The 18,832-nt window shown below is 35.5% G+C and overlaps 2 pseudogenes; both read right to left on the reverse strand.

Annotated features, from left to right (window-relative positions):
• Positions 1-339: 339 nt before the first annotated feature.
• Positions 340-1,360, reverse strand: LOC141829934 (uncharacterized; annotated as a pseudogene).
• Positions 1,361-3,664: 2,304 nt separating this feature from the next.
• LOC141829935 (uncharacterized) lies at positions 3,665-17,942 on the reverse strand (annotated as a pseudogene).
• Positions 17,943-18,832: the final 890 nt, after the last annotated feature.

An 18,832-nucleotide genomic window follows, 5' to 3' on the forward strand; every position in this document is an offset into this window, starting at 1 on the left:
AACATCTAACAAAGTATCCAAACAACTAACAAAGTCTCAAAACCACAAGAAGCAAAAAGTATCATTGTCCACGACATCGGCCTCGAACAATACTTTCTGCTTCACTATTTTCTCCATCCAAGCTTCTTTTTCTTTTCCTACATTAGCAAACAAAAAAATATTATTTTATATAAATTAATTATAATATGTAAATACTTACCTCACAACCATCCTTGGTTTCACCAATCTTGTTCAAAATAAAATAACAATATTAATCAATAAAAAATAAAAAATTTACAAATAGAAAAAAATTAAAGCAATACTAATTGTGAGAAAAATCAAAATGATACACAACTAGGCTTATGAAGAATCATCATCATCACCATCATCATTGGAACTAGGAGGAAATTAACTCAGAACGGAGCCTAACTGCAGATGGCGCATAATAAAATCCTGTTGTCAGCGCATTTCTCTCATTTCTTCATCCCTTTATAAAATTATGTCCTTTAAATTAGAGACTTTTTCAGTTAGACTTTCTATCTGTACTGTCATTGCTGGTGAGGTGGAAGAAGATATGCCAGCAACTCGATGAGTTCTGCTCAGAGAACCCATTCTCAATAACCTCCCCCCTTGGATTCTCCACTCACCTCCAACTAGATATTCAAGTCATTCCCAATAGAGGGCTCAAATCCATCAGCATTATCACTAGCACTTGAACTTCTCTGTGCTAGCTCAAGCTCATCATATTTTTCCTATATTGAAATACAAATACATTTAATAAGATAGAGAAGGTACATAACTATTAGAATCCAATTAAGTTAAATATTAAAATCTAAACCTTCATAGCTCTAGCTCTATCCCCGCTCTAAGTCTTATCTCTTTTTTAAAATGTGCGGGTAAATGTCTCAATAAAAAGTGGCTCCTTCCCCAGCTCCTTAGCTTAAAATTGCATTGTTAGAAATAATATAAATATTTCAATTTAATTAGTAACGTAGTGTTTATAAAAAATTTATCAATCTGTGTGTATGTTCCTCAATGTTGATGGAGCCTCCCGCATATATAGCAGATGAGTCATCAGAATTAAATGTTTGATTTGCCTTATTCTGGTGACTTCTTTATTTACTTTCCTTGATTTCCTAAAAATCGAGGATCTTCATCCAATTTTCATTGGTGATGCACGGTGATTTTTTTCCTTGGTCTTGGCATGATTTAGAACATGTCGAATGTGATCCCCACATTTTTTTAAAGATCTGCTTGATTTCCAATTTTTCAGATGGATCCCAATTAAATACTCGCTAAAATAAAAAAAAATAACAAATGATTATATATATTCAATTTAATTTGATATATCAACTGAATGAAACATATACCTTAAATTCATTCCATTATAATTCTTTTGTGGGTGCTGGAGTGCTGTTATAAGTCATAGAAGTCCCTCCCCAATGGTTATTCATGATTTTATTAATTTCACGAATAATATGTATAGAATTTTAAAATCTATACAAAAATTTTAAACAAACATTATTAAATAAATTAAATAAAATAAAATCTGAATATCTAGAAAAATGATAAGATAACTATGATTTTTAGATAAAATCATGAATACTAAATTATTAAATATGTTGGTGCAAGAAGCATATGATATTGCCTAGAGTTTTGATGTTTGACAATACACCTAGGTCTAGTCAGTTTGACCAAGGGTGATCCAAACAGGACTTGATATTTGGATGTGTAGATGTGAGTGAAGTCTAGTCAGATGACTAGCGAGAAGATCTAGTCGGTTAGACTAGACAATGGAAGTCCTGATCTGGACGATTGGGCAAGAGAAGTCCTGGTGAGTGAAGCTAGGCAAGGGAAAAGTCCTAAGTTATAGGCTAGGCAAAGGGAAAATCCTGGTTTGGAGGATCAAGCGGAAGTCTTGGCAGAGTTGAAGCACCAGCTGAAGTCTAGACTGGTCTGGAGGACCGAGTCGCAGCAGAAGTCTGGGCTGATCTGGAGAACCAAGTCACATCAGAAGTCTGGGCTGATTTGGAGGATCAAGTCGCAGTAGAAGTATGGGCTGGTCAGAGAGGACCGAGCCACAGCATAAATCCTGGGGGTTGAGGATAAAGCCGAGTAAAAGTCCAACAAGTCAAGAGAACTTGGTTGACACAAATTCTCCTGAGTGGAGTGGATAAGGACGCGTTCCTAGAGTGAAATAGTAGGCGTCAGACTAACCCAGAATTTTGGTAGAAATATGAAGTTAGACCTACAAGGTGAAGTTAAACCCACAAGGTAATGTTTATGTTCTTTGTTTGATTGTATGCTTGTCTTGCAGGAACCAGGAGTTGGAAGCAAGATGAAGAAAGCAGAGGTGAAGCAAACAAAGGCAGTTGAACCAAGCTCGGGGTCAACTCAGGTCAAACCTAAGTCAAAGTGACTCAAGTCGACTCGAGATGGAGTCAAGTTGACTTGAGTGGATGGAGTCGACTTGAATAAGTACTCAAGTCGACTTGAGCACTAGATAAGAGCCGCGAAAGTCAACGCTTATCAAGATATATCACGTCAGCTTCGAGTCGACTTGAGTTGGGACTCGAGTCGACCTGAAGGTCAAGTCAGCCGCGGAGAAAGTGGATCAGACTTACGTGGAGTCTACTTGAGATTGGCCCAAGTCGACTTGAGCATGCTATAAAAGAAGGGGCGACGTGCACATCAAGATCATGAATTGACAAGCCATCTCCTTCGTCTAATGGTGGTTCTGAACGCGAACAAGGCCAAGCTGGTTCAATCGGGGAAGATCCAAGAGGAGTGCGCGACGCTCAGGACTTCCAGATCGGCTCATCACTTGTTTGGTTTCTTTTCTTACTGTCTTTATTTCTGTTCTTTTTGTTATATTATTATTGGACTGTAAGACGGGTTTCTCCGCCTCCGAATAAAGTTCGGAAAGGAGACCACTAGTGGACGGGCGCCTCTCATACATAGGCCTTAGATGTACTAACCCTGGGGGTTAGGAACCAAGTAAATCCGTGGGTCCCTGTGTTTTATTTCTAATTTCGCTGTAAGTTTTTGATAGAAACGAACGAACGAGAAAAAGCGACAACACGCTATTCACCCCCTCTAGCGTGTTCCAATGATCCTACAAAATACTTAGGAATCACCATGAGGGACTATAAACTCGCGAATATGTTGTATCTCAGTAGTGGACTGTCTGGGAGAAGGGGATAAAGACTGCAAAGGCGACGAATTTGGTGACGAAGGTGCATGCGAAGGTCCTGCAGCGCCAAGTGCTGAAGCAGACTAGCCAGGAGTACTCCGTCTATGACCACCTCTACGAAACTTCAACCAAAATTGTTATGAGATAAAATAATAAATATTGATTACATAAAGAGAATATGAAAAAAATTTACCATATGTGCTACGATATAAGCAGGTGTAAAACTAAACACGCAAATAATATCACCTGTAATGACCTATAAGAAAAAATACAATGCATTAACAGTTAATTACAAATATTTAACAATAAGACAGTATATAAACAATTAAATAAGCAACAAGTCATATATATATGCAGAATAAAACTAAATTACTCATAAAAATTTCATTACCATTTTTAAAAGATCTCCTCATTTTTTATATAATATTAAAGTCCTCATTTTTATTGGCATTATCGTCGTCGTCATCGTCGTCAAATTCATTATCATTAATTTCACTTGCATCCACATTTATTACTAATTCCGCTGGGATCTCGTAATGTTGAAATAATATATTCTTCAATCTGAAATGTATTTCTAACTTCCTCTTGTTGATATGCAATATCTTCCCAACATTCCTCAATCTTTTTCCGTGCTTTAGTTTTACAAACAACCCACCAATCATTTTTGTCACGTCTCAAACTAGGATATGAAGCATAGAATACCTGAATAGCTTGTTGTGCCAACACAAATGGTTCATATCTTTTATAAAATCTCTTATGATTTATTTCAACCAAATTATAGTGTGGATGCACCTTCATTCCTCTGACAGGGTCAAACCAGCGACACATAAATAAAATAACTCGCATTTCTGGTCCGGGGTATTCTACCTCTATAATTTCATCCAGCAAACCATAAAAATCATTGCTTGCACCTCTATCATTATCTGATGACTGAACACATACCCCACTATTCATTGTACTCTTTCCCATTCCATATTCTTGAGTATGAAAAATATATCCATTTATGAAATATATTGGCCAAGTGCGTACCAATGCTTTTGGACCCCAAGAAAGATGAAATAGAAATTCCTGCTCAAGGTGAGCTTGATTATCATGAACCTAAAATCAAAAAAATATGTTTAAAAATTTGCATATGTATAAATGATAGTACAAGTTAGATTGACTACTTACATATGATTTGAACCACGGTGCAAATTCTTCATCACAAAATCGATCAAAGTCTTGTGCCGACATTTCAGAATATAAGTGTTGAAAAATCCTTCAAAAAAATTAAATTATAACACAAAATAGCCATAATATAAGAAATTAAAAAAAATATAAAATATATACTCACTCGAAATATGGCGTGACTTCTGGATAATTCAGTAAAATATATGTCTGGGCTGCACGCCATTCTTGACCAGTTAAATATCTCTGCTTACATTGTCCACTTGGTCGACCAAGATAGTTAAAAATTAAAAATGAGTTTAAATTTGGATCAATAGGACCTTCATCATTTCTTCCTGGTCTCTGCCTTTTGCTTTTAACGTGAGGCTCAAAATAATATGATGCAAAAGTTGTTACTTCCTCTACGATATATGCATTAACAATAGAGGCTTCAACATGTGCTTTATTTTTAACTTTTTTCTTCAAATGATATAGAAATCTATTTATCATATAAGAAATCATATTAGATATCAAAAATATATAATAAGATAAATAAATATTTATCCATTAATCAAAATTTAAAAATGTACCTTTCAAATGGATACATCCATCGATAATGGACAGGACCTCCAACTTTGGCCTCATATGACAAATGAACTAAAAGATGTTCCATGGAATCAAAAAATGAAGGTGGAAAAATCCTTTCTAAATTGCACAAAATGATTGGAATATTTCTCTCTAAAGTCTCCATGTGTGAATGTCTCAAAACTGTTGAGCAAAGATCATGAAGGAAAATGCTTAACTCCGAAATTGCACCCCAGATAAAATTTGGTAAAAGTTCCTTAAATGCAATAGGAATAAGTCTTTCCATGAATATATGACAGTCATGACTTTTCAAACCAATTAATTTGCATTCTTTCAAGTCAACACATCTTCCAATATTAGAGACATAACCATCTAGAAATTTTAAAGATTTTAACCATTCACAAACAATACGTCTCTGATCTCTATTTAATGTATAAATTACCTTTGGCTTTGGTCCCCTACTATTTTCATCGACATCAAGAGTGGGTCTTTTACAAATGAGTCGCATATCTTTTCTTGCATTCAAATTATCTTTTATTTTTTTGGGGATATCCATGACTGTATTTATCAGATTATCAAAAATATTCTTCTCAATATGCATTACATCTAGATTATGATGGAGCAAATGACTGTACCAGTACGGTAAATCTCTAAAATATACTCCGTTTAGTCCATTTATGTGTGCTTCCCATATTCATAAGTTGTACCATGTGGATCTTCAATAACAGATGGAAAGTTATGGACTCTGTACCAAATCTGTTGACCTGTTAATCTCAATGGTGGAGGTGTTCTTTCAACTCTATTTTTAGTGAATTCTTCTTTATTCCTTCTGAATTTATGATTTGGTGGTAAAAATTATCTATGACAATCAAAATAACTCGCCTTCCTCCCATGTTTCAATCTGAATGATTTTGATCTCTCCATACATATTGGGCATCCTAAAATTCCAGCGGTACTCCATCCTGATAACATGTCATAAGCCAGAAAGTCATTTATCGTCCAAAGCAGTGCAACCTTCATTACAAACATCTGATTAGTATGAACATCATATGTAGGAAAACCATCATCCCATAATTGTTTCAGCTCTGCAATCAGTGGTTGCATATAAACATCAATTAACTTTTTCAGATTTTGTGGGCCAGGCACAACCAATGTTAAAAATATATACGGTGTTTTCATACACATCCCAGGTGGAAGATTATACGGAGTTAATATAACTGGCCAACAAGAATAATTTCTTCCTGATTTACCAAATGGAGCAAATCCATCAGCACAGAGACCCAATCTTATATTCTGAGTTTCCTTCGCAAATTCAGGATATGTTCTATCAAAATTTTTCCATGCCTCTGCATCTGATGGATGACACATTAGACCCTCTTCTGTTTGATGATTTGCATGCCAAGTCATGTGTTCAGCAGTGGCTTCTGATGCATAGAGTCTTTGTAACCTAGGAGTTAAAGGCAAATAAAATAACTGACTGTATGCTTTACGTCGTTGTTGACTCTTATTGATTCTCTTGTACCTAGCTTGATTACAGAATTTGCATACATCTGCATCTTGATCTTCTCCCCAATATATCATACAACCATCTCTACAAGCATCAATCCTTTCCACCGGAAGACCTAAGTCTTTCACAAGTTTTTTCATACTGTAAAAATCAGTAGGCAAGTTGTGATCACGCGGAAGTGCCTCTCCCATAACTTGAACAAAATCATTAAAATAATCTTCAGACACATTATGCTCTGCCTTAACATTCAATAGTCTTGCAGTGAGAGATAATTTAGTGTGAGTGTCACAACCAGCCCACACAGGTTCATCTGCAGCACTTAACATTTCTTGAAATTGCTGATATGCCTCATTATTTAAATTTTCATGAACATTTTGTTCTTGTACCCCCTCCAATGGTGATGTATAAGTAGAAAATATTTGTTCATCTGTTGGAGGACAACTAGAACTTGCAAAACTCAGATCAGGAAAGAAATTATGACCTCCTACATCAATTACCATCCTCTGATATGGATTGAATTGATTATAATAACTTTGATCACCACTAACTGAGACTTGTATATTTTGTCCATAATTCTCGTCAGATATAAATGGTTCACCATGACATGTCCAATTATAATAATTTGGGGTAAAATCAAATCTACAAAGATGTTCATGAACTTTGTCACATTGTAAAAATTTACCATTGTGACATTTTCTGCAAGGACATCTTATCTTATCTCCATCCATAAATTCAACATTAGTAGAAGTAAATTCCAAAAATTATTCCATTCCAACAATAAACTCATCAGTTAAACCTTTACGTTCAGGTTTGTTCTTTTTATACATCCAACTCCTTTCTTTCTGTATTTTTCCTATTTTTAATTTATTAAATTATTAAACAAAACTATTAATAAATAAAATTATACCTAAAATAGGTGAACACAACCGAGTGTAGCCGAAGACTTGAAGCACACCTCAAAATGGGACCTGCACAAACAAAATTATAAAGTTATAGTATCTAACAAAGACAATGAATAAAATTATATTAAAAATTAAATAAATGTGAAGTTAGGGCTTTTGGTGACGAAACCAATTTTGTCGTCAAATTCGTCGCCAATTTGGCAACGAACTGTGTGTTCGTCGCCAACATTTGGTAACAAAATATGGATTGATGATGATTTTTGCGATGGCTTGTAATTTTGCGATGATTTTCGTAACAAAAATTATTCCATCGCAAGTTTTGCAACTAAAATATTTTTGTCACAAATATCGTTGCAAATTGGTGATGAATCATTGATTCATCAAAAATTTTGTCCCTAATTTGCGATGAAATATTTTTATTATAAATTTTTATTGCTAATATCCTGTATTTTTGTAGTGTTCAATAATCAAACAACCTCTGATTTGACCTAAACTAGTTTTGTTCATCTCGTCTTCACAAGGCAAAGCCTCTCATCACTTATGTTTTACCAAAATATCTTTCATCATGAACCAAACTAATTTGGTTGTCTTCGTAAGATGAAGTCCATCATTTTGCCCTTTGTTTGGTCAAACTAAACTTTCATTTTCTCGAACTGAGAATCAAATTCTCAAACTTGTTTTAAGTCCTTTAGAGAAACTTATAGTGCATATGATCCAATAGGTTCCCGGTTATGTTGGTCGTCTGTGATTAACCATTAATTACGAAACAATCATGAGTGACACCTAGTAGTACATCATGACCTCCAATTGATCAAAAAATCAACGATTGATTCTAGAACCATTTCTAAGCCCTTCAGCAGCTATAATTAAATGTGTCTCATTTCTTTTACCGTCTTATACCCATTTAGTTCAAAACATAATCTATATGTGTCATTCCCCACTAGACTGACTATGTCACACCTAGCCACCCAAGGTGCCGTCGACCCTAATTAGAGAAGGAGTAATGGGGCCCCGACCCTAATGAGAACCAAGAGCAAAAGATGTGTTCTTGAGCCGCCCCCTCTCCTCTCCTTTTATAGCCTTGCCGCCTTAGGAAGTTTAGGAAAAAATTAACAGAATTTTATTGGACAACAAAATTAACAGAATTTTGTTAGATAACAGAATTAACAGAAATTATGTTAGGTGGATATGAGGCTTTATCTATAGGTTACAACAACGACCTAGAGGAGGAATTGATTTAGACCTCCTGATGGGCTTGAGCTTCCCGTGTTCGGCCCGAACACACAGTTTAAACCTATCAATAATAACTCATTCCACTAAAGAGTTATTATTGAGCTACCGCACTAATCCCATATTATAATATGGGCTCCTTCTTATTATGAGTGCATTAATCTCCCTATGTTTAAGATATCGTATGTCCGTTAATTAAATGAGTTACTGACAACTCAATTAATTAACATCTAATTTTAAGAGTAGTACCACTCAACTTTATTATCATGCCGGATTAAGTCCACCTGCAGGATTTATATGATAATCTTTTTGAGCTCCTCAAGGGGACATCATCAGCCTAAATAATTAGGATACAGATTCCTTCTATAATCAACAACACACCATATAAATAGCATTATCTCTCAACTCATCGGACCTCTTAATTTAACAAATAAATCTCAAGATTTAACAAGTTAAAGAAATAAATACTAAGTATATGTGCTTGTTATTATATTGGGATTAAGAGGGCGCACATCCATAATAACAGAGGTCTTGTTCTTTTATATAGTCAGTATAAAAAGGACAATCTCAAACGGTCCTGCTTAATACACACAAAGTGTACTAGTGTAATTTTATAGTCAAGATAAACTAATACCAATTATATTACAACCGTTCCAATGGTTTGTCCCAATCCATCTTGATTGTGAGCTAATATTTATAATTTATAAGGAACTGATAACATGATCTTCTGTGTGGCACCACACACCATGTTATCTACAATATAAATTAAGTGGACAACTGCATTAACATATATAAAGAATGCAAACATTTGACCAAAGTAATTCTCATTTCAAATTAGATGTTCATACAAAAAGCTAGGCTTATAGTATACATCCCAGCATTAACTACATTGGAAATTCTAGATGAGGAGGGATGGAACATGTCTATACCCCCTAAGTCACTCTATACACGTTATGGGTTAAAAATGCTAGGTATTTCTCGAGTACCACCACATGATAAATCAAATGTAGCATTAAAATCGTTGAAATTAATTCCATGTGTAATTTTCATTAAGCAACCTAAAGCATATTTTTCCATCCCCACTTTTACTTTCGATCGCAAGAATGCTAAGGAATTCCAATACTAGTCTTAGGTATGTAGGGTAATTCATCTCTATGAAAGTTTTCCATCCTACCCTTCCTAATAACAAATTAACATCATCATCTAAACCTAGCACCTTCAAGGTATCCCAATCTATATATTTAGTACATGAGATTCTTCGACAAACTAAAGCATCAAATCTTTGTTTATGTCCTTTCTTGTCAAAAACAATATAAAACTGAGATTCCATACCTTGACGAGAAGTTTCTCCTCCTCTAGTTGATGTCTCTTTTCTTGATTTCTTCTTCTTCCCAAGCTTTTTTGCCATTTTTCTACTGCAAAGAGAGACTAGATGAGTCTTTGTGAATGCGAGGGGAAGAAAAGGGAGAGAAATAGCATGAAGGAAGAAAAAATGGAAAGGGGCGGAGAAGGGCATGACCGTGTGCTTCCAGGTAGAACGCATGAGAAATTAGGGCGCGACCATGTGCCTTTTATACCCTTCGCGAGGCACGGCTTGATGAAGTCACTTTTTTAGAAAAGTAGCATGTCCGTGCCTCATAGGCACGACCTGATGAAGTCGCTTCTCTGAAAAAATGACACGGTCGTGCCTATTAGGCACGGCCTGTCAAAGTCATTCTTCTGGAGAGAAGCCACAGCCGTGCCACTTTGGCACGGCTTGGGAAGGTTGGTGCTCTGGAGGGAGGCACTGTCGTGCCTGGTAGGCACGACCTGTCAAAATTGATTCACTGAAAGAAGACATGGCCATGTCTAATAGACACGACCTCTACAAGTCATTATTCTGTATGTAGGCACGATCGTGTGTAATAGACACGACCCGACTTTATTTGAAGTGAATCTCCAAAATATCCTGCAAAAATCAAGGTATTTATTTCTATTTTACAAAATCAATTAGAAACGAAGAAAAAGAGAAACTTAAAACCCAAGAGACGCTTATTTAAGGTCTTTAGCTTGACCCCTTTTCACATCAATCCGGTAGGCGCGGCTCAATTAGAAGATAATCCTCCTTCTCTTGAAAAGGCACCTTGAGGAAATATCTCTTTAGTCTTTGTCCATTTACTTTGTTCATACCAAATTTCTCGTCCCATATATCTACAGCTCCGTTGAGGTTGACTTTAAAGATTTTATAAGGCCTAGACCATCTTGATTTTAGTTTCCCCGGAAAGAGTTTGAGTCTTGAATTGAATAATAAAACCATATCACCTTCCTTGAATTCTCTTTGTACAATGTGTTTGTCATGCCATTTCTTTATTCTTTCCTTATATGACTTTGTTTTCTCATATGTATCCATTCATATTTCTTTTAATTCCCCGATTTAAAATTTCCTTTTTTCTCCTGTAGCTTGTAGATGATCCAAATTTAGACATTGTACTACCCAATATGCTCTGTGTTCCAATTCAACTAGCAAGTGACAAGCTTTCCCATACACCAAACAAAATGGGGTCATTCCAATGGGAGTTTTATAAGTCGTTCGGTAAGCTCAAAGTGCGTCGTTAAGCTTTAGTGTCCAATCCTTCCTTGACAGGGATATAGTTTTTTCCAAAATTTGTTTTATCTCTATGTTTGAAACTTTCACCTGCCCGCTTATTTGTGGATGATAGGGTGTTGTCACTTTGTGTCTTACTCCATATTTGACCAATAATTTTTTGAACTATTTTTCTATAAAATGCGATCCCCCATCGTTGATTACTACTTTAGGGGTTCCAAACCTGAGAAATATATTCTTCTTGAACATCCTGATCACTGTAGCACCATCACATTTAGGAGAAGCGATAGCTTCAACTCATTTAGATACATAATCCACTACTACAAAGATGTAAGTATTTCCACATGATGATGGAAAGGGTCCTATAAAGTCTATCCCCCAGACATCGAAAAGTTCAACTTCTAGAATAGAGTTCTGAGGCATTTCGTGGCATTTGAAAATATTACTTGTCCTTTGGCAACTGTCACATTGAGTAACGAATTGTTTAGCATCCTTAAATATGTTTGGGCAAAAGAATCCTACTTGCAATACTTTTGTCGCCGTCTTCCACCCTCCATGATGCCTCCCATATGGTGATGAATGACAATGATATAGTATTTGCTCGATCTCTTCTTCGGGCACGCATCTACGAATCACTGTATCACCACATTTCTTATAGAGATAAGGGTCATCCCAAATATAATATCTTACACCTACAAGGAATTTTTTCTTTTGCTGATAGGAGATGTGCTTTGGTAGAACATCATATGCCAAGAAATTAGCTATGTCTGCATACCAAGGTGCTTTTGTGCGTGTGACTATCATAAAGTGTTCATCTGGAAAGTTATCATTAATGGGCATATGGTCTTTAGTCACATCGTCTCTCCCTGGATGTAGTCTAGACAAATGATCTGCAATAACATTTTCGGCTCCCTTTTTATCTCAGATTTCCACGTCAAATTCTTGAAGCAATAACATCCATCTAATCAGCCTTTGTTTGACATCCTTTTTGCTTTGCAAGTATCGGATTGCTACATGGTCAGTATACATAATTACCTTTAATCCCACTAGATAAGACTTGAATTTATTAAATGCGAAGACTACAGCTAAGAGCTCCTTCTCTGTAGTCGTATAGTTAATTTGCACTTTATCCAGTGCCTTACTAGCATAGCAGATCGCATGCAACACTCTATTCTTCCTTTGTCTCAAGACTGTCCCTACAACATAGTCACTAGCATCACACATGACTTCAAACGGTAATTTGATATATTCTTCATAGATGATTTTTTTCAGAAAACTTGAGTGTACTTCTTGAAGCAAAAATCGGAGGTCTTCGGCGTATTCAAGATATTCAAGGTAATGGTGGAAAAGGAGAGCGACCTTGAGATCAAAGTTGTGCGATCTGATCAATAGAATTTCAAGAATTCTGTGAAGAAAAGGGAATACGATGACCTCTAATATTTCTACGATCCCCTCAACAAAATGGAGTGGCAGAAAGAAAGAATAGAACCATCCTTGACATAGCAAGAAGCATGCTTAAAAGCAAGAGACTGCCAAAGGAATTTTGGACAGAAGCGGTTGCATGTGCAGTATACTTAGCCAACCGGTCACCAACAAGGATTGGTGGGGTAAGCCACCACAAGCATGGAGCAGAAGAAAATCTCTCATTTAAAAGTTTTTGAGAATAAATCCCATGTTCATGTGTCTGACGAATCAAGAAGCAAGTTAGATGAAAAGAGCAAGAACTTCATCTTTATTGGCTACGACACCAACTCAAAGGGAAGCTATACAATCCAGATGCTGGGAAAGATAATCATCATCGTGATATCATATTTGATAAATGAGAATCTCTAAATGAAAACTACAATTTTTTTTCGTACCTTGAATAAGAAGATAAAGAGCAACCAAGGATGGAGCAAACAAGAGAGGAGCATATTACTCCACTAGTAACACCAACTTTAAGTACTGGAGGGAATTCATCTGCATCAACTTCAGTGAAAGAGTACAATGCTTTAGGAGCTTATGGGATATTTATGAGGTAACTAAGAATCAAGATAATCTTACTCTATTTTGTCTCTTTGCTGATTGCGAGCCTATGGATTTTCAAAAATCTATAAAGAGCAAAAATTGGAAAGATGCAATGGATGAAGAAATCAAAGCAATTGAGAAGAATGACACATGAGAGATAACTTCACTTCCAGAAGGACACAAGATAATAGGTGTGAAGTGGGTGTATAAAATAAAGAAGAATGCCCAAGGAGAAGTTAAAAGATACAAAACAAGATTGGTGGTAAAAGGCTATAGTCAAAAGTTAGCATTGACTATAATGAAGTATTTATTCTCGTTGCTCGATTAAAAACTGTCAGACTAATCATTTCTTTAGCAGCTCAAAATAAGTGGAGAATACATCAAATGGATATAAAATCTACTTTCTTAAATGAAATTCTGAAAGAAGTCTATATTCAGCAACCATCAGGTTATGAAGTCAAAGGATTAGAAGACAGTTCTTAAATTGAAGAAGACTCTCTATGGGCTAAAGCAAGCACTAAGGGCATGGAATAGTTAGATAGACATGGACTTGTAAGAGAAAGGCTTCATCAAATGTCCTTATGAGCATGCACTTTACATTCAAAATAAAGATAAAGATATTCTAATTGTATGCTTATATATTTGAAAAATTCAAAGAAACAATGACTAAGAAGTTTGAGATGACAGATATTGGGCTCATGACATATTATCTGGGCATCGAATTAAATCAAATGGAAGGCAAAATCTTCATCTCTCAAGAAGGTTATGCAAGAGAGATATTAAAGAAGTTCAAGATGGATAACAGTAAACTCATAAATACCCTAATAGAATGTGGAGTTAAACTATCAAAGCATAATGAAGGAGAAAGTGTTGACCCAACATTATTCAAGAGCTTGGTTGGAAGCTTACGATATTTGACATGCACACGACTTGATATTCTTTATGTCGTTGGACTTGTTAGCCGCTACGTGGAGGCTCCAACTATCACCCATTTTAAAATTGCTAAGAGAATTTTGCGTTATATCAAAGGTATGATAGATTTTGGATTATTTTATTCATCATCTACTAGTTTTAAGCTTGAAGGATATAGCGACGATAGTGATTGGGGTGGAGATATGGATGATAGAAAAAGTACTACTGGATTTGTGTTCTATATGAGAGATACAACATTCACTTGGATGTCAAAGAAACAACTTATTGTCACACTTTCTGCATGTGAAGCAGAGTATATGGTTGTGACTTCATATGTTTGTCATACTATTTGGCTTAGAAATTTATTAAAGGAGCTAAATTTATCACAAGAAGAGACAATCAAGATTCGATTTGACAAAAAATCTGCAATAGCACTAGCAAAGAATCCAGTCTTCCATGATAGAAGTAAGTATATCGATATGCGCTATCATTATATCAGAGAGTGCATCATAAGAAAAAAAGTGCAAGTGGAATACATAAAGTTTCAAGATCAAGTTGCTCATATCTTTACCAGACTGTTCAAATTTGAAGACTTTATCAGAATACAAAGTTTATTTGGAGTCACAAAATTAAATTTAAGAGGGAGTGTTGAAAATTAAATTTAATTTTATGATTAAAATAATGTGGTATGTGGAGTTAGTGTGTTGATGATGTGGCGAGTAGTGGTGGTCATGTTGTATAATGGAATGAGTGGGATAAAATAGTGGAGTTAGTGGGTTTACATGGATTATGTTAAGTAGGCTATAAATATGTCATTTGTTTGTAAAGAAGACAAGATCAAAATTTTAGAGTTTAGTATTTCCTTGTTGTTCCTTTTCCACATAAGTGCAATCTTTTTTCCACAAATCTCTTTTATTTTTTTCAATAGTTGTTGCCTATCAAGCTCAAACAATCCTACTTCTGATACTTTGCAGGGAGCCCTAGGATTCTCAATTAGTTTGTCATCTTGTCCAATGTCTAACCGTGAAAGCTCTCCTTTGAGTTTCCACAACATTAATAATCTCCCACTGAGGAAGTTAAAATCGATTCTTCCTCTCAACACCTTGATCAGTGCCTAGTGTCATCGGGCCCTCATGCTTTTGATATTTTCCCTTAATAGGAGTACCATTGGACAATTGCCTAGGTCCTCCTGCTATCAGCTTCGTATCCTCTAAAGCTTAATTATTCTTCCCATTTCATTCTTTTGTCAGATTGATTTTTCTAGTGAGATCCCATCGCAGCATCTCTGAAGGAGATTTCGGTCAGTTGTGCTTCCTCCATCCATTTCCTCCTTCCTTTCTTCCTACTCCAATCAAGAAGATCGATCTTCTTCCTTGACTCGCTGTGCATCATCTTTGAATTCAGTGTCTTGTGCTAGCTGTTAGGATTGATCTATTGGGTGCGAAAGCGTAGATGAGAAGAAATGAGATTTTAGATTGAAGTAGGAGTTGCTACAGCACACTCTTTACCATTCCTCTCTTTCTCACTTGGCTCCCAAGAGCTTACATGTTCCATTTTTATAGTGCAAAAAGTAACATGATGCATTAATATCATATTAACTCTTAACAAGTTTCAAATTAAGATTTCATACAGATACCATGCAAGAACTAACCCTTCGTTTTCCATGCTTTGACCATGCAGTAAAATATCATGCAAGAAGTAACTCTTCGGTTTCCATGTTTTGACCATGCATTCTTTGATTTCCCCAGGCTTGATCATGCAAATCCAGATTTCTAAAGATTACAAATTAATACTATTTAATACCCCCTTTTAATTTGTAATCTTGAGTTGCTTCTTGAATTTGTTGATCTTATTAATGGTAACAGCTTTTGTCATGATATCTACTGGCTGATCATCAGTTTTGATAAACTCCATACTTATTTCTCCTTGATTAAATAAATCTCGAATGAAGTGATGTCGTAGTTCAATATGCTTGGATCGTGCATGGAAGACTGGATTCTTTGTCATGGCAATTGCGGGCATATTATCACAATGAATTATTGTTGACTCATCTTGCTTGAATTTTAAATCCTTCAAAATTCTTCTGATCCAAATTGTCTCACAAGTTGCATCTATTGTAGCTATATATTCAGCTTCTGCAGAAGATAATGCTACAGATTTCTGCTTCTTTGAGCTCCAAGATATCACATTTGATCCTAGGCAAAAAATATATCCAGAGGTGCTTTTTCGATCATCAATTAATCAAGTCCAATCACTATCTGTGTACCCAATAAGCTTACAATTGTTTTCTTTTTTCAATTCAATGCCATGATTTTTTGTACCTTTAAGGTATCTTAAAATCCTTCTTGCTGCTGTCAAATGAATTTTGCTTGGTTCATTTAAGAATCTAGAGAGCAAACTTACTGAATGTGTGATATCCGGCCTTGTGTTGAGATAGATCAAGGAACCAATTAATTTCTTGTAGAGAGTGGTGTTGACCTTTTCACTATTATCATTAACTTGAAAATTTTCATTTAACGGCATAGGAGTAGAGACCGGCTTGCATTGACTAATTATGTTAAATTTTTTGAGCAGATCTTCAATGTATCTTTCTTGAGATAGAAAAATGCTTCTAGGTCTTTGCTTGATTTGAATTCCAAGAAAATATTTCATAAGTCCCAAGTCTGTCATTTCAAAATCTTTCATCATTTTATTTTTGAATTCTTCCACCATAGTTTTATTGGTCCCAAAGTAGATGAGATCCTCAACATAAAGGCATACGATCAAGAAATCCTTTTCAACTGTCTTCACATAGAGAGATGATTCACTTGTGCTTCGATTGAAACCATTTTCGATGAAGTAATTGTTGATTTTGCTATTCCATACGCGAGGTGCTTGTCGTAACCCATATAATGCTTTTTTAAGTTGAAATACTTTTTCTTCTTTTCCTTTGATCTCAAAACCCTCAGGTTGTTCAACATATATCTCCTCTTGAATTTCTCCATTTAAAAAAGCTGATTTAACATCAAGTTGGAAAACATTTACCTCCAATTGAGCAGCTAAGGCTAGAGCAGTGCGAATTGTTTCTATCCTTGCAACTGGAGCAAATATTTCTGTGAAGTCAATTCCTGGTTGTTGAGAATATCCTTTCGTGATGAGTCGAGCTTTGTGTCTCTGAATTGATCCATCTTCATTGTATTTAACTTTAAAAACCCATTTTAGACCAATGGTCTTCTTTCCTTCAATTGAGTCAACGAGCTCTCATGTTTTGTTTTTCTCAATTGTTGACATTTCATCATGCATTGCTTTTATCCAACATTCTTCTTTAGATGCTTCTGCAAAAGATTGAGGTTCATAAGAGAAAAAACCAACCTCAACAGAATCATATATTTCACTTAATAATCTGGTTTTTCTTGGGGGACTTTCTGAGTCACTTTGTTCATTAACTGTAGAGAATTCTGGTGTAGAAATTGGATCAGTATGACATACTTGAGATGGACCAGGTTGAGATGATACTGTATTATCAAACTGAGATACACCCGAGTCAATAACTTCTTTTCCTTTCCAATCCCAACTAACTTTCTCATCAAAGATAACATCCCAAGATATAATGAGTTTGTTTGTTGATGGTTCCAACAAGCGATATCCTTTTGATTCATCACTGTAGCCAATGAAAAGAAGTTTCTGACCTTTCTCATCAAATTTCTCGCGATGTTGTGATGGTATAAGTGCATATGCAATGCTCCCAAATATTCTGCAATGATCAACTTCTAGTTTTTTCTTATACCAAGCTTCATATGGGGTTTTATTTCTGACAGCTTTAGTTGGCGATCGATTGAGAATATATCTAGCTGCATGTATAACTTCTGCCCAATAGAGATTTGGAATTCCCTTGCCTTTTAGCATGCTTCTTGCCATCTCCACAATCATGCAATTTTTTCTCTCGGCTACGCCATTTTGTTAAGGACATTGACTAACCGTTAATTGTCTTTTAATGCCATTGTCTTTACAATACTCCATGAATGGATTATAGAGATATTCGCCGCCTCGATCAGTTCTTAAAATCTTTATAAGAAATCCACTTTGTGTTTCTACAAGTGCTTTAAATTGTAGAAAAATAGAGAATGCTTCAGATTTTTGATTGAGGAAATAGATCCACATCATTCTGGTGTAGTCATCAACAAAGATAATAAAATATTTCTTGTTGCCAGGAGTAGGAGTTTGCATAGGTCCACAAATGTCTGAATGAACAAGTTCCAATGGTGCTTTTGCTCGCCATGATGACTTTGGAATTGGAAATTTATGCATCTTTCCATAGACACATCCTTCACAAATATTACTTGCTATTTGAATATTGGGAAGGTCGATCACCATATTTTTCTCCTTTAGCAAATGAAGATCCCTCTGATTAAGATGATCATATCGTAAATGTCATAGATGAGATAAATCTGCTCAAAATATGCTGAAAACAGAAGTATCAGTCGACTTCAAATTAAATTAATTTTAAATAGTATATCAGTCGACTAATAATCCGTTACTGAAGTCGACTGCAGTCTGACACAGTCGACTGATAAACTGAATTTCAGTTATCAGAGACGAATTTGAGAAATGCATAAGTAATTGTACGAGTTTCAAAAATTCGTGAAATTTCACACGTACAATAATCATTTACCTCTTTCAAACACCTTTTTAAATCATATGCTCCCCCTTAATCATAACTCCATAAAATTTTCAAACACACATAGGCTCCCCCTTAAGGTTTCAAATCACAACTCCTTGAGAAAATTAAACTCCCCCTTAAGGTTTGA

Source organism: Curcuma longa, chromosome 5 (genome assembly GCF_044706935.1).
Source record: "Curcuma longa cultivar G26 ecotype Majalengka, Jawa Barat chromosome 5, ITB_CL_G26_1.1, whole genome shotgun sequence".
Classification (NCBI taxonomy): domain Eukaryota; kingdom Viridiplantae; phylum Streptophyta; class Magnoliopsida; order Zingiberales; family Zingiberaceae; genus Curcuma; species Curcuma longa.